At 45.3% G+C, this 13,353-nt stretch overlaps 1 protein-coding gene and 1 non-coding gene across 2 annotated transcripts in view; both read left to right on the top strand.

Annotated features, from left to right (window-relative positions):
* The window catches only part of LOC124776297 (NAD kinase-like), a 518,770-nt gene that overhangs the window by 103,485 nt on the left and 401,932 nt on the right, over positions 1-13,353 (top strand). The window lies entirely within an intron of this gene.
* Trnat-ugu lies at positions 8,286-8,360 on the top strand. Its single transcript has one exon. It is a non-coding gene; the product is annotated as a tRNA-Thr (tRNA).

Genomic DNA, 13,353 nt, shown 5'->3' with positions numbered 1-13,353 from the left:
CGAAATTCTTTGGTCATCGCAACAGACTAGCTGTTGACGAAGACAATAACAGACTATGTAACATCAGTGAAGAACTCAACACCTTGGCCGAACGAAATTAGAAAGGACCTCAAAAACGCAAATATAAGACCAACCGGCATTGTAGAAAGAGACACATTCAGACACACAGTAGACAGGTGGGAAGTTACACCAGAGCGACCGGCCGGAGTGGCCAAGCGGTTCTAGGCGCTACAGTCTTGAACCACGCGACTGCTACGGTCGCAGGTTCGAACCCTGCCTCGGGCATGGATGTGTGTGATGTCTTTAGATTAGTTAGGTTTAAGTAGTTCTAAGTTCTAGGGGACTGATGACCACAGATGTTAAGTCCCATAGTGCTCAGAGCCATTTGAACCATTTAGTACAGACCAAAGGGGTCGGGAGAACGTAAACGAGCCTCCTCTGTAAAAGTGAAAGCCAACTGGAACAAGGAGGAGGCAATAATAATAATAATAATAATAATAATAATAATAATAATAATAATAATAATAATAATAATTAGTAGTAGTAATATTAATAGAGGCGTACATATTGTGTATGCATTAAATATAAATGGCATTGAGTAGCAAGGGCAAATCTGACCGCGGAACGTTGCGCTATTGACAGCGGAGCTGTGATTTCTGTAGAGTGTTGCGCACGAGTTTATCGCCCGGCACACTCTTGCGCACTCTGAGGCCGTATTTTTCAGGAGACATTATCGCTGGCTGCTCGTCCTTGGGGCGGACTTGTCGCTTCGCTCCGGCACTCCACAAACGCCGACCGTCCTCGCCAGTCCAAGGCGAGGCGCCGCTGCACTGCCGTCGTGTAGAGTTCTCTGGTACAGCGCTTTAGCCACGGCTGGTAGTGGAGCAGTAAAATGCTGACTTGAGTGCGGCCAGAACAGAGCACGGCGTGCGAGGAATAAGTATACAAGATAATGTGCCTCTGTACGCTCCGGCATCTTGGAGCAAGCCAACGATTCCCTCGCGTTACTCAACACGACCGATTATTGAAGACACAATGTTCTCGTCAAATAATTTACTGCTCCAGTCGTATATCTCGATGAAGTGCGTAATAACATAGTAGGGATAAGGTGTGTGTGGACAGATTGTCCGATTCAACATACCGCTTTCACAGGCAGTTCGGACGTCTTTGGAAAATCATCTTTGTAGCAGAATTCTGCCTGATGAAATACAGCGCAATTCAAAAAGAGTACAACTAGTGCAGACAGCTGTAACAATTTAATGCATAGTGATACATCGATAACAATTAGAGAGAAGGGTTGTACGTAGTACATATTAGGACTGTTGATATTTTTCAAAATATCGGAAATACGATAAGTCGATATTTGAAGAAAGTATTATCGGCTCTCAATATATCGAGGAAAAGTGTCGATACACCGACTAAAAAAGTATCGTCGGACCAGCCCATAAAAATATCGGCTTCACTAGCGGCTTTAGAGCTGTATATTTAAGTATTCATTTATTGTTAGCTATTCTGTACATCAACAAATTAGCAACCTGCCTATTCCCCTTAGAGCAACAATTGAAAGGAAAACGATGCACGTTCACGTTTGGCGATAACCACTTTGCTAACAATAGTAACTGCTAGTAAGTGGCACATTAAAAGGTGTCCGATGGGCCCGTCATTCTGTATCGTCACATATAGGATTTGCCCGAGACTCTTCATGTCGACTACCTTCTTTTTTCTTCTCTGCCAACGCCAGCGACCTAGGAGTTAGTGGTGAAGTTAAACGTCGCAGATTCTGTTGTTGGTAGCGTCAAGCGCCAATTACGTCAGCATTTCCCTCACACGTCTCCGCCCACCGCAAAAACCAATCTTGCCATTGAGATTTTTGTTCATCATTTTCAGGAACTTCTCTTAAAGAATGCCGATGTGAGGAAACAGCATACTAGTAGCGATTTTTTTTTAACGCAAGTAAAAAAATGGCTCTGAGCACTATGGGACTTAACATCTATGGTCATCAGTCCCCTAGAACTTAGAACTACTTATACCTGACTAACCTAAGGACATCACACAACACCCAGTCATCACGAGGCAGAGAAAATCCCTGACCCCGCCGGGAATTGAACCCGGGAACCCGGGCGCGGGAAGCGAGAACGCTACCGCACGACCACGAGCTTTAACGCAACTGGTGTGCTATTTCTCCACATCGGAAATCTTGTAACTCCATTCACAGCTCCACCCCCAAGGGCAAACGGACTTTTTCTTTTGTGCAGCACATACTTGCTTCACACAGAGTCTAAGAGAAAGATTGGACGCGATGAAAGCTGAAAACGTAGTAAGATTCCTTCACACATTGAAAGCAAAATTATGTTCTATTACAAATATGTACCGAAAATTGTGAAAAAATAATATAAAATAAAAATATTTTGCCATTTTGATATTGATATATCAGGGGAAAAATATAGTCGTTACATATCGATATCTTTTAGAAATAGTATCGATATCGTATCGTCAGGCCTAATACAACTGTTGTATATAACTCTCCTTGCTCACATGGACAAAATCTGAGCGACAATGCATTTCACACCCACACAGTTTCATTTCGCAATTGTTTTCGGCACATACGCAAGGGATTTCGCAGAGCTTCACCAAAAGAATTCCGTGTGTGTTGGGTCCGGAGAACTGTGTTCAAGAGCAGAATATGGCGGCGTCGTTGTCGGTACGACGGATCAAGTGGTTTGGAGGATGTTTGTTTAAATGAGCGAGTCTCCATACCCGAATGTGCTGGTGTTCCATCTTACTGAGACATGTAATCCCTGAAATCCGTATCAGACTCTGGCATCATCCAGTGTCCAGGCATCCGCGGCAAAAATTTTGATGGAACTGTGAAAAAAAAAATGGACCGTACAGTTGTTGTGATGAGGTTTGTTAAAAATGTGCAAATGTGTGTGAAATCTTATGGGACTTATCTCCTAAGGTCATCAGTCCCTAAGCTTACACACTACTCAATCTAAATTATCCTAAGGACAAACACACACACACACCTATGCCCGAGGGAAGACTCGAACCTCCGCCGGGACCAGCCGCACAGTCCATGACTGCAGCGCCTTAGACCGGTGATGAGGTTTCACAGAACGCATTAACTTTGGTTGAGACACGCAACGATCTAAATATTGAACTTTCTTTTACTTTCTCTGTAATTCGTATCGATGTATCGTTATCCGTTAATCAGTTATACCTGCCTGTAATCGCTCTTTTCATTTTAAAATTGTCCTGCCCTCGACCAATCAGCCGGGTCGCAGCGTCGTCTTGAAGCGACGTCTCACCGACTTTCCAATTCGTCAAGCTCATGGAATATCGTCTCGGTTATGTGACTGAATTCATGATTTCCTGTCAGAGAGGTCACGGTTCGTAGTAACTGACGGAAAGTCATCGAGTGAAACAGAAGTGATTTCTGGCGTTCCCCAAGGTACTGATATAGGTCCTTTGCTCTTCCCTATCTATATAAACAATTTGGGGGACAATCTGACGCTGTCGCTTATCGACTAATAAAGTCTTCAAAGATCAAAACAAATTGCCGGCCGCGGTGGTCTAGCGGTTCTAGGCGCTCAGTCCGGCACCGCACGGCTGCTACGGTCGCAGGTTCGAATCCTGCCTCGGGCATGGATGTGTGTGATGTCCTTAGGTTAGTTAGGTTTAAGTAGTTCTAAGTTCTAGGCGATTGATAACCACAGATGTTAAGCCCCATAGTGCTCAGAGCCATCAAAACGAATTGATAAATGTTTTAGAGAAGATACATGTATGGTGCGAAAATTGGCAATTGACCGTAAATAACGGAAAGTGTGAAGTCATTCACATGAGTGCTAAGAGGAATCTGTTAGACCTCGGTTACACGATAAATCAGTCGTATCTAAAGGCCGAAAGTTCAACAAAATACCCAGGAATTACAGTTACGAACAACTTAAATTGGCAGGAACACACAGAAAATGTTGTGGAGAAGGCTTATCAAAGACTGCGCTTTATTGGCAGGCCACTTAGAAAATGTAATAGATCTACTAAGGAGACTGCCTACAGTACGCTTGTCCGTCCTCTTTTAGAATACTGCTGCGTGGTGTGGTATACTTACCAAATAGGATTGACGGAGTACATCGAAAAGTTCAAAGACAGCACGTCTTGTATTATCGTGAAATATGAGAGAGAGTGCCACTGAAATGATACAGGATTTGGAGTGGACATCATTAAAACGAAGGCGTTTTTCCGTTGCGGCGGAATCTTCTCACGAATTTCCAATCACCAACTTTCTCCTCCTAATGCGAAAATATTTTGTTGACACCGACCTACATAGGCGGAAACGATCACCATGGTAAGATAAAGGAAATCAGAGCTCGTACGGACAGATATAGGTTTTCGTTCTTTCCGCGCGCTATACGAGATTGAAACAATAGAGAATTGTCATAGTGGCTCGATGAACCCTCTGCCAGGCATTTAAATGTGATTTGCAGAGAAGTAGATGTAATCGACATAAAAGTTTTCTGGGTATGGCACGGCGTCATAATGGAAACAAAAAAAAAAAAAAAACTGCTGCTGTAGAAAAACCAACGTTTCGGCCACGGTTGCAGCGGCCTTCTTCTGGGTCTAATGGGTTGATTAGACCCAGAAAAAGGCCGTTACAACCGTGACCGAAACGTTGGTTTTTCTACAGCAGCAGTAGTTTTTTTTTTTTTTTACATTATGACGCGCTACCATACCCAGAGAACTTTTATGTCGACTGACTCTGGCCGTGGAAGCCTACGCAATTAAAGTAGATGTAATGTTTTGTAGCTACTGGACACCACAGCCTCCTGCGCCGAGCAAGTAATGCAAGGGCCAGTCGTATGTCTCCAGCAGACAATGTCCCCCATCCTGTGCTGGGTGGTGGTGAGTCCCGGCAACGAGCCCTGGTGCTGGCCGTCCACTCTGTCCGCTGCTTGCTCCGCTCTGGCACGACCGTCCTTGGCGACTTTCCGCTAACATCGCAGTCCTTAATTGTAAACAGCTGGCCCTGTTGACAAAGTCGTCACTTACTCGTCTTTCCACCGCCTTTTTTTTTTTTTTTTTAAGGCAAAGCGTCAGAACCCATTGGCACAATACGGCACCGTTTTCTGCTCGAAATCGATCACGTGGCCATTGTTGCTGCTGTGTGTGGACGAACGCCCCTTACGTACTGCGAGAGATTTGCGCTGTTTGTCGAAATCGACATCGATGTACCGAACGAAGTTAGGGACCATCCCGCAACAAGAGTGCCGCGTTGTCAGAATTGAAGAGAGTACGAGGTTTGTTCAAAAAATTCCGGAACTTTGTACACAAAACTTTTCTAAGTTTACCTTTTACGTATTGTGCATAGTCTTCGAAATACTCTGCTCCACAACAGATACACTGCTCCCAACGCCGCTTCCACTTTCGGAATCAGTCTTGGTATGCCTCTTGCTGGATGGCGCTACGCTATCAAGCAATTTTTTTATCTCTTCTGTCGTTGTAAATCTTTGCCCTTTCATCTATGGAAATAAATGAGTCTGCAGAAGCCAGGTGTGGAGAATACAGATGACGAGGCAACTCAGTGATTTCGTTTGTTTGCAATAGTCGCTCACAAATAGGGATGAATGCACGGGTGCATTATTGTGACGGAAGAGCCATGAGTTGTCTCGCCACATTTCACGCCCTTTCCTTCTCACATTTTCTCGCAGGCGTCGCAACACCTCCAGACTGTACCATCAATTTACAGTTCTTTGTCCCTGTCGCGCGAATTTATGAAGAACTAATCCTTCAAAGTCAAAGAAAACTATCAGCATGGCTTTCACATTTGAACTGACCTTGAGAGGCACCCACATGCCTTGCTCATACAGTGGCATCAAGCAGTCAGGCCTGCAAGATGAGTGGTCTGCCAAGCGAGTGGATTCATTCTTATTTATCGAGTAACATGAACTCTCGTACTCACAATTAAGTTACAAATTATCCTCCTATATGAATAATACGCAACAGAAACGCACATCTATCAGTACTTTACAGAACTCTGACTGTTCACTACGCACTGGCAATACCACATTTTCTTTTTTTTATTTAACGGCTTTTATCAACACCTGGCCATCGCACTGAATATGAGTGGCGCACACATTATAAATGCTGGATATCATGACAACATACAATTCGAAGGAAAAGGCCACCAATCTTTCTCTTTTCACTATCTTATTTATTCCGATAAATTCTATAACCTAAACACACAAATTCTATAACCTACAACAATAACACATGAGAAATTCCGCCCAGTGGGCATGGCTTTACATTGGTGATTCTCTACCTTATGGTCTCGTAATTATTTAACGCTACAGTGCACTTTCTGGATAGTATGGTGGATCTTTTGCTATATTTCACACTTCGACTCTCACAACCATCATCACGAAACTTTCCTCCAGACCGAGCGGTACAAAAGGAACACGCATAACCCACTACCTCTGAAACTACCTTGCTACTCTCCCATGCAAACCACACATACTCAAATTACATTACATACACCACACTACAACATGAAATACAACACAGGGAATAGTCACAACATTATCACTTTCAGCTTTCCCACTTCAATTAATAATTATCCCAGTTTCACACGACACTGCCCCACTTCGTAATTCTACTTTCCTACTATGAACTCCGGATATATATGCACGTCTTCCTGTGCAATGCAAGCCAAGTGGCGTTGCTGGTAGACGGCTGACTCACCTTGCTTCTCTCTGAGAATTATAGTTTGAATCCAGCGTCATACGGAAACATATCATGCAAAGTAATATTAAGAACATATTAATCACACACACACGAGTCCTCAACTGATACCATGGACGAGTACTTCTCTTTATCCTTTGTCTCATACACAGATTGAGACTCACACAGTACTCACCACGTGGAAGTGCTCGCCTCTAATTTCAAGTCCTGCACACGCTATTTCTTAAATATTTCAACTTATAGTACACACGCTAGTAATTCAGCTTAACTTAAGCACACGGAAGTATTTCAACTTATTGCTACACGTGGTTTCATTGTGACTGTTGGTCACTTCCGAAGATTACTACGATCCCATTAATATTACCTGCCTGACATTTAATTCTCCCCACAAAAGTTCCTGAAATAGAGAAATTATTATTTCAAACTACTCTTAAATATTCCACATGCATACCATGTCTCCACTCTTTTGTCTTTACGGAGCACACCTAAGACAGGTCTTAACAGCACAAGGTCCAGCGGCAGAGTGCTGAAACATTGCCGTTCTTCAGGTCCTCTCGCACCTCTGCCGAAGTGGGGGAGCACCTTGCTACCGTATTGGTCAGCCACATTTCAGGCGCTCAAAGCTCAGGTAAATTTCATCTCTTTCGTCCCACCAAAGGTGGCCAAAGGATCGTCTCAAAGATGATCATATATTCACATTCACTATCTGCGGTTAGCAGACGACCATACATTCATTCATTTCACAGATCTCACCAAACTGGATGTAGGGATTTATTTTGTGGGAGTGCACATGTGACCAATTAAATAAATAAATTGTCATTCTTTCCCACACTGGTATCTGGCTTCGCTGTATTAATTGAAATTGAGTTATTATTAGAAAAAATATGTTGTTCAGACAAGAATAATGAAGTATGTTGTACCTATTTTCAATGTCGGGCGGTACTGTACCCTTTCAACCTGACAAGCCTTTTTTCATCTTGGAGAATCTTTCCCGACCCATTGTGAAGATTGAACCTTGGTCTAAACACCATAACCGAAGACCCACATCTTATAACCAGTTATGATTCTATATACTTATATGGATATGGTGTCCATTCTTCCAGACATGTCCGAAAGAATAGACACCATATCCATATAAGTATATAGTTCTGGCAATACCGGCCATGACCTTCCTCTTCTGTGCGGATGCACACACATTACCCGAACTCTTACGGGACTTGGTAAGAATGTCTTGCCGGCCGTTGTGGTAGAGCGGTTCTAGGCGCTTCCGTCCGGAACCGCGCTGCTGCTACGGTCGCAGGTTCGAATCCTGCCTCGGGCATGGATGTGTGTGTTGTTAGGTTTAAGTAGTTCTAAGTTCTAGGGGACTGATGAGCTCAGATGTTAAGTCCCAAAGTGTTCAGAGCCATTTGAACCAAGAATGTCTTCCACGAGTAATGAGTGTGTTGGGTAGAGACACTACGAATGTAGTGTGTGGACATGTAAGGTGAGAATGTGGGTCTCGCGGGAGGTGTGCGCGAGATAGTCCCTGCAGTCGCACTGTCATCTGTGCCCTCGGTGGCTCAGATGGGTAGAGCGTCTGCCATGTAAGCAGGAGATCCCGGGTTCGAGTCCCGGTCGGGGCACACATTTTCACCTGCACCTGTTGACAGATATCAACGCCCGTCAGCAGCTGAAGGTATTGATATATAATTCTAATTTAGTTATGAGTCTCGTTCTCATTTGCGCGATCCATAAGCTCTTCACATTTTGCGAGGCGAAGGTCTTTCTGGTCTTGACTCATAGCCATGGGATGGACTTGGCTCCAACACGGTCCATTTCAAGATGCTGTGTCAGGATGTCATGACATGATCCAACTGAAATTTTACGTTCTTCTACAAGCTCTTGGACAAAGTCTTCGATCGTCACGCGCAAATTTCGTTGACGTTCCTGACATGAACTTCGTCGGTAGACGTCTAAGGGCGTCCTGAACGAGGGTCGTCTTCTTTAACTTCCGTGCGGCCATTTTTAAACCGTGTGAACCATCCGTAACACCGAGTACGGCTTAAACACTCGTCACCGTAGCGTTCGTGCATCATTTGGCGTGCCTGTATAAAGGTTTTCTTGAGTTTCACGCAAAATGTAATGCAGACACGTTGCTCTAACTCTGCCGTCTCGAAATTCGCAAATTGTGCGACACAACGTTCTACTCAGTGCAGCACTGAACAATAACTAACCGACATACAGCAATGAAACTTCCAGCAGTTGCACATTAAACACAGCCGTGTGATGGGATGCCAACCGCATTTCCCTCCAACACACCACCGGCGCGAAATTACGAACGTTCCGGAATTTTTTGAACATACCTCGTAAATGTTCCTGGTTTCCTGCAGACGCCGTTCTGTTACGGCATGCATTGTGCGAGTGAAATGGCCCTGCAATTGCAGACGAGCTCCAGAGTTAAAGTACACGGGATAGTGCGATTCTTGCAGACAAATTGTCCGTGCCATTCTGGCGGTATATGGACGACATGCAGTGTCCTGTCAGCCGTAGTGAAACAGCGCAGCAATTTGACCAAGGCCACAAAGATGTGGGTGGTGCTGATGGAAAAGTCCTGATCTTGCATCATACGTTTACCATCGTCCAGAGAAGCGGAAAGAACAGTTGGGTAAAAAGACGATCATACAGCGATTCTGGAATGGCCTCACGATCAAGGAGCGGATTTCTATCGTCCAGGAACTGAACGATTGTTAAAAGTTGCAATAGTTGTTTGCATAGACTTAGCGACTGAGTTGAAAAATAGTTTTGTGGGTCTGTGTCACTTTGACTTGTAGTGCAGCATTCACTAGAAGTTACTTGGCCTGCCATAACAATGTTTAACTTAATTTTTGAACTCTGATCGTACTGAAACTTGCGTATGTGCTAACGGCGGCTCACAAATGTAATGCTGTAAACGCCTGGCTTCCCTAGCGCACGTGTATATTTGACGGAGTCCAGTATATTCTCGGCTTTGCGTAGTCGGTAGGATATAGTTTCTCTTTTGTTTTTCTAGGTCTCTGCCTATCTTGGCGGTAGGTTGACCCGCATGCGGTAGCAACGCCAACCACTTGATCTTCTTCCGACTTCTTCTGCTTTTCTATTTAGATATCACGTTTTGTATGCATCTCTATGTTTTGCATAGGGCTTCTTGTAGATGCCGCAACTTGACAGACAGGCTTTTCATGTTGCAGGTGATACAGCTCTGTATTCCAGGGTACTGTGCTGTACTTCAGGGTTTATGTAGAGGTAGGTTTTATGTAGAGGACGGTATGCGTTTCTGTGCTGTAGGCGGAACGCCCCAGCGGGTCGTCCGGATGTTTTGTCTGTTAGACTCGCTAGGAAAAGTAGGCATCTATTTTCTTCCACCTCCAGTCTAAGTGTGGGAGGGATTTCTTTACCATGCATCGAGACTACGGTCTATGTTGAAGATACTTTCCTGATTCGAGAGGAAGGCTGGTTAAAAATCAGTTCGGGAACTTTTGGACAGTGTTGTGTATGATTCTCTTTTACTGTTGCCCGTCTGAGCTAGCAAAGTGTTGCATCTGGGTAGTTTGCCCAATAGTTCTCTAGCCATTTCATTCATAGAACACTTAAACACGATCCTAACGATTTTTGGGATCGCCACCGACGCCAATACCAATGGCCGTAGGAGAGTCTTCATTATCGGTTTAGACTGAAACAAGAGACGATGAACACTCTTGAAGAAAATGACAGAGAAATGTAAGAGGGTTGTTCCATATTGGTTTCCACTTTACATTCACTAAGAATCTCTGTCTCGGCAGATACATGCATTTTTCTCAATGAAGTCTCAATTAACCTGCAAACAATTGCACCATCGATGTGGTAATTTCTGTAGGCACTTCTCGAACTACGTTTTTAGAGTCTGTCGCACTCACATCAGAACAGCTGCTCACAGGTCCTGGACGTCTGCGATATGATGTTTCGATAGAGGTCTTCATAGTCCCTATTAGATAATAATGAGAAGAGGCAGTCAGGACAATACGGTGGGTGTGACAGTACCTGGTACCCCATATCAGCGATGGCAAGCCGTAGTTTGCCCGCTGTATGGAATTTCGGTGGGGGTGGGGGAAGGGGGAGGTGCCTGTTTGCTTCCACTGCATCAGCTGGGCCTGGGTCTCCGGCCCATGGTAGCGGAGCCAAGTGTCGTCGCCAGCCACGAGTTTGGACATCAAACATTCTGGAGCCTGGCTGCGGCATTCAAGGAGATCATTGCACACGTGTTTGCGCTTTTGTGTGTGCTGCCTTCACTGGTTTGGGAACCCACGTGGCGTACAGACGACTTCCCAAACTAAGTACCGTGAACGTGATGCACCTGTTTTCCTGGATATGCATTTCCAGTCTTGAAATGTTGACTGGTGTTAAGTCACTTTCCTTCCAGAAGTGTTTCCATTCTCACTTGGTTTGCTGCAAGTTTTTCTCCCATCCACCTGGTTGTACATGGGTTTTTCGTGACGGCGCACACCCTCCACCCGCCACCACCAAAATGGCCTCTGAATATCAGCAGTGCTTACACACTCCGTTCACAGAAACCACGTCGTCCAGCGCTGCCCTTGATGATCATACTCCATGTCCTCAGCTCACTTAACGACAGCAGCTACGAAAATGGCCTTTGCTGTCTAGGGATTACACTTACGAGTGTCCTGCCAGCTTCAAATACGCCGAAGTATTACATACTTGCGACTGTAATCACGCATCCGATGGCGCACCATGGTTGATGCGAAAAAAATACATAACGACCCTCGTAGTTGTGCGAATTGTGCCACGGAAGTATCGCGAGAGCATAAGGTGAGATAGAAGTATGTGAATGCGTGGTGTCTGTTCTTTCGGAAATGTCTGAAAGAACAGACACCACGCAGAATCCGCAGCTGAGAATCATTGTATGTAAACTGAAGGGGATCACTACTGTCAGCTGCAGCGGGACATTACGAAGAGTCGGCGGCGATGAATGAAAATGTGTACCGGACCGCAATTTGAACCCGGGATCTGCTTACTAGGCAGGTTGGTTAACTACTGCGCCATCAGGGACACAGCGTTATCGCAACTGCGCGGAGTATCTCGGCACCGTATTCCCACCGAGCGCCACTTGTCCAATGACGCCATATTCGCTACTCTGAGGTTCCCACAGGAGGTCGGACGTATTTGTGCATCCGCACTGGAGAACGTGGATCCATTGCCCAGCTAGGCGTATCAATTAATGTCCTGCTGCAACTGACAACAGTGTTCCCTTTCAATTTACATATAATGAGATAGAAGTGCTGCACGTCCTGTTTCTGTTCTTGTTCTGAATGGGCATCTAAATCAGTAGCGCGTGGCAGCTCTTCAGTGGAGAGGACACTAGGTTGTATGCTGTTGCTGCCTTCCCTCCATGCTGCCACCGTGGCCGGGTAATGCCAAGGCAACGCGCTCACTGGCGGCCCCGCCCCCTGCTGGTGATGGAATTCAGGTCGGCTGCGTTTCGGGATCGGAGGTCCCGGTCCTGGCAGCGGCTGGCTCCTGTGTCAGGGCTGGCCGTCACAAGTGCAGCCTACTTACGGCGGCCCAGGGGACGCACCTCGCGGCGGCCGACGTCTCGCGCGTCGGAGGTGACGCGCCCAACAATTTATGGCAGCCAATACGGAATATGGTCACATGCCATTTCAACGAAGAGAAGTTGGTTGAACAAGAGGTAAATGAACACAATGAATCATTCACTCTTCAGCATAGGTGCAATGTTTTGAAATGTTTTGAAACCGCTTGGCAAATTAAAAATGTGCATCCGAGCGGGACTCGAATCCGGCACCTTGCGATTCGCGGGAAATGCTCTTATCACCTGCTACCATCCCTCACACCTTCACTCTTGTCCCTGACCGGCACAGAATTTCAAAATAGCTCAAATTCGCTGCAGATGGAAATATTCGTTCTGGAGACAATCCCATAGGCTGTGCGTAAGCAATTTTCGGCTCTATGTAGCCGTGATAATACCGCAGGTACTCAGATGAGGTTCTTTGAAAGTTGGTAAGTGGCGGAGACATACTGACGGAAGTAAAGCTGTGAAAGTGGGTTGTGAGTTGCGCCCTAATAGCCCAGACAGTAAGAGCATTGCCCGCGAAAGACGGCAGCCTAGGTTCGAGTCCCAGTACGGCACACAGTTTTAAATTCCGAGGAAGTTTAGATTCGTGACCACTTTGAAACAAGTCGAAATTGTGTAGCGAACCGCGACACGAAACTACTGTCGCATATAAAGAAGTCGCAACGATACAAATCGTAGTGATGTGCTGCCGAGATGATAAAAATATATGTTTCTTGATCTCCGTCTTTGCCAGTAGACGACAAGCACTGCTTTGCATACCACATACACTTTACTCGTCACTTGATTAAAACATTGCATTAATACCGGGAGTGACAGTATCCATTCTAAAGTAGAATCGTCGTACACATGAGCATAACCATACACCTATATCGCTGACGTCGCTCTGTTCAGAATTTTCAAGCAGGTGTATTATGCTCTGTGGAGTCCATAAATCTTCTCTGCAGGAACCCATATAAACTCGAACGCCTGAGAAACTGGTATAGGCAAGCGTATTCAAATACAGAGATATG

Source organism: Schistocerca piceifrons, chromosome 2, assembly GCF_021461385.2.
Source record: "Schistocerca piceifrons isolate TAMUIC-IGC-003096 chromosome 2, iqSchPice1.1, whole genome shotgun sequence".
Classification (NCBI taxonomy): domain Eukaryota; kingdom Metazoa; phylum Arthropoda; class Insecta; order Orthoptera; family Acrididae; genus Schistocerca; species Schistocerca piceifrons.
The sequence above is the reverse complement of the archived record's forward strand: the minus strand, read 5'-3'. Positions and strand labels throughout refer to the sequence as shown.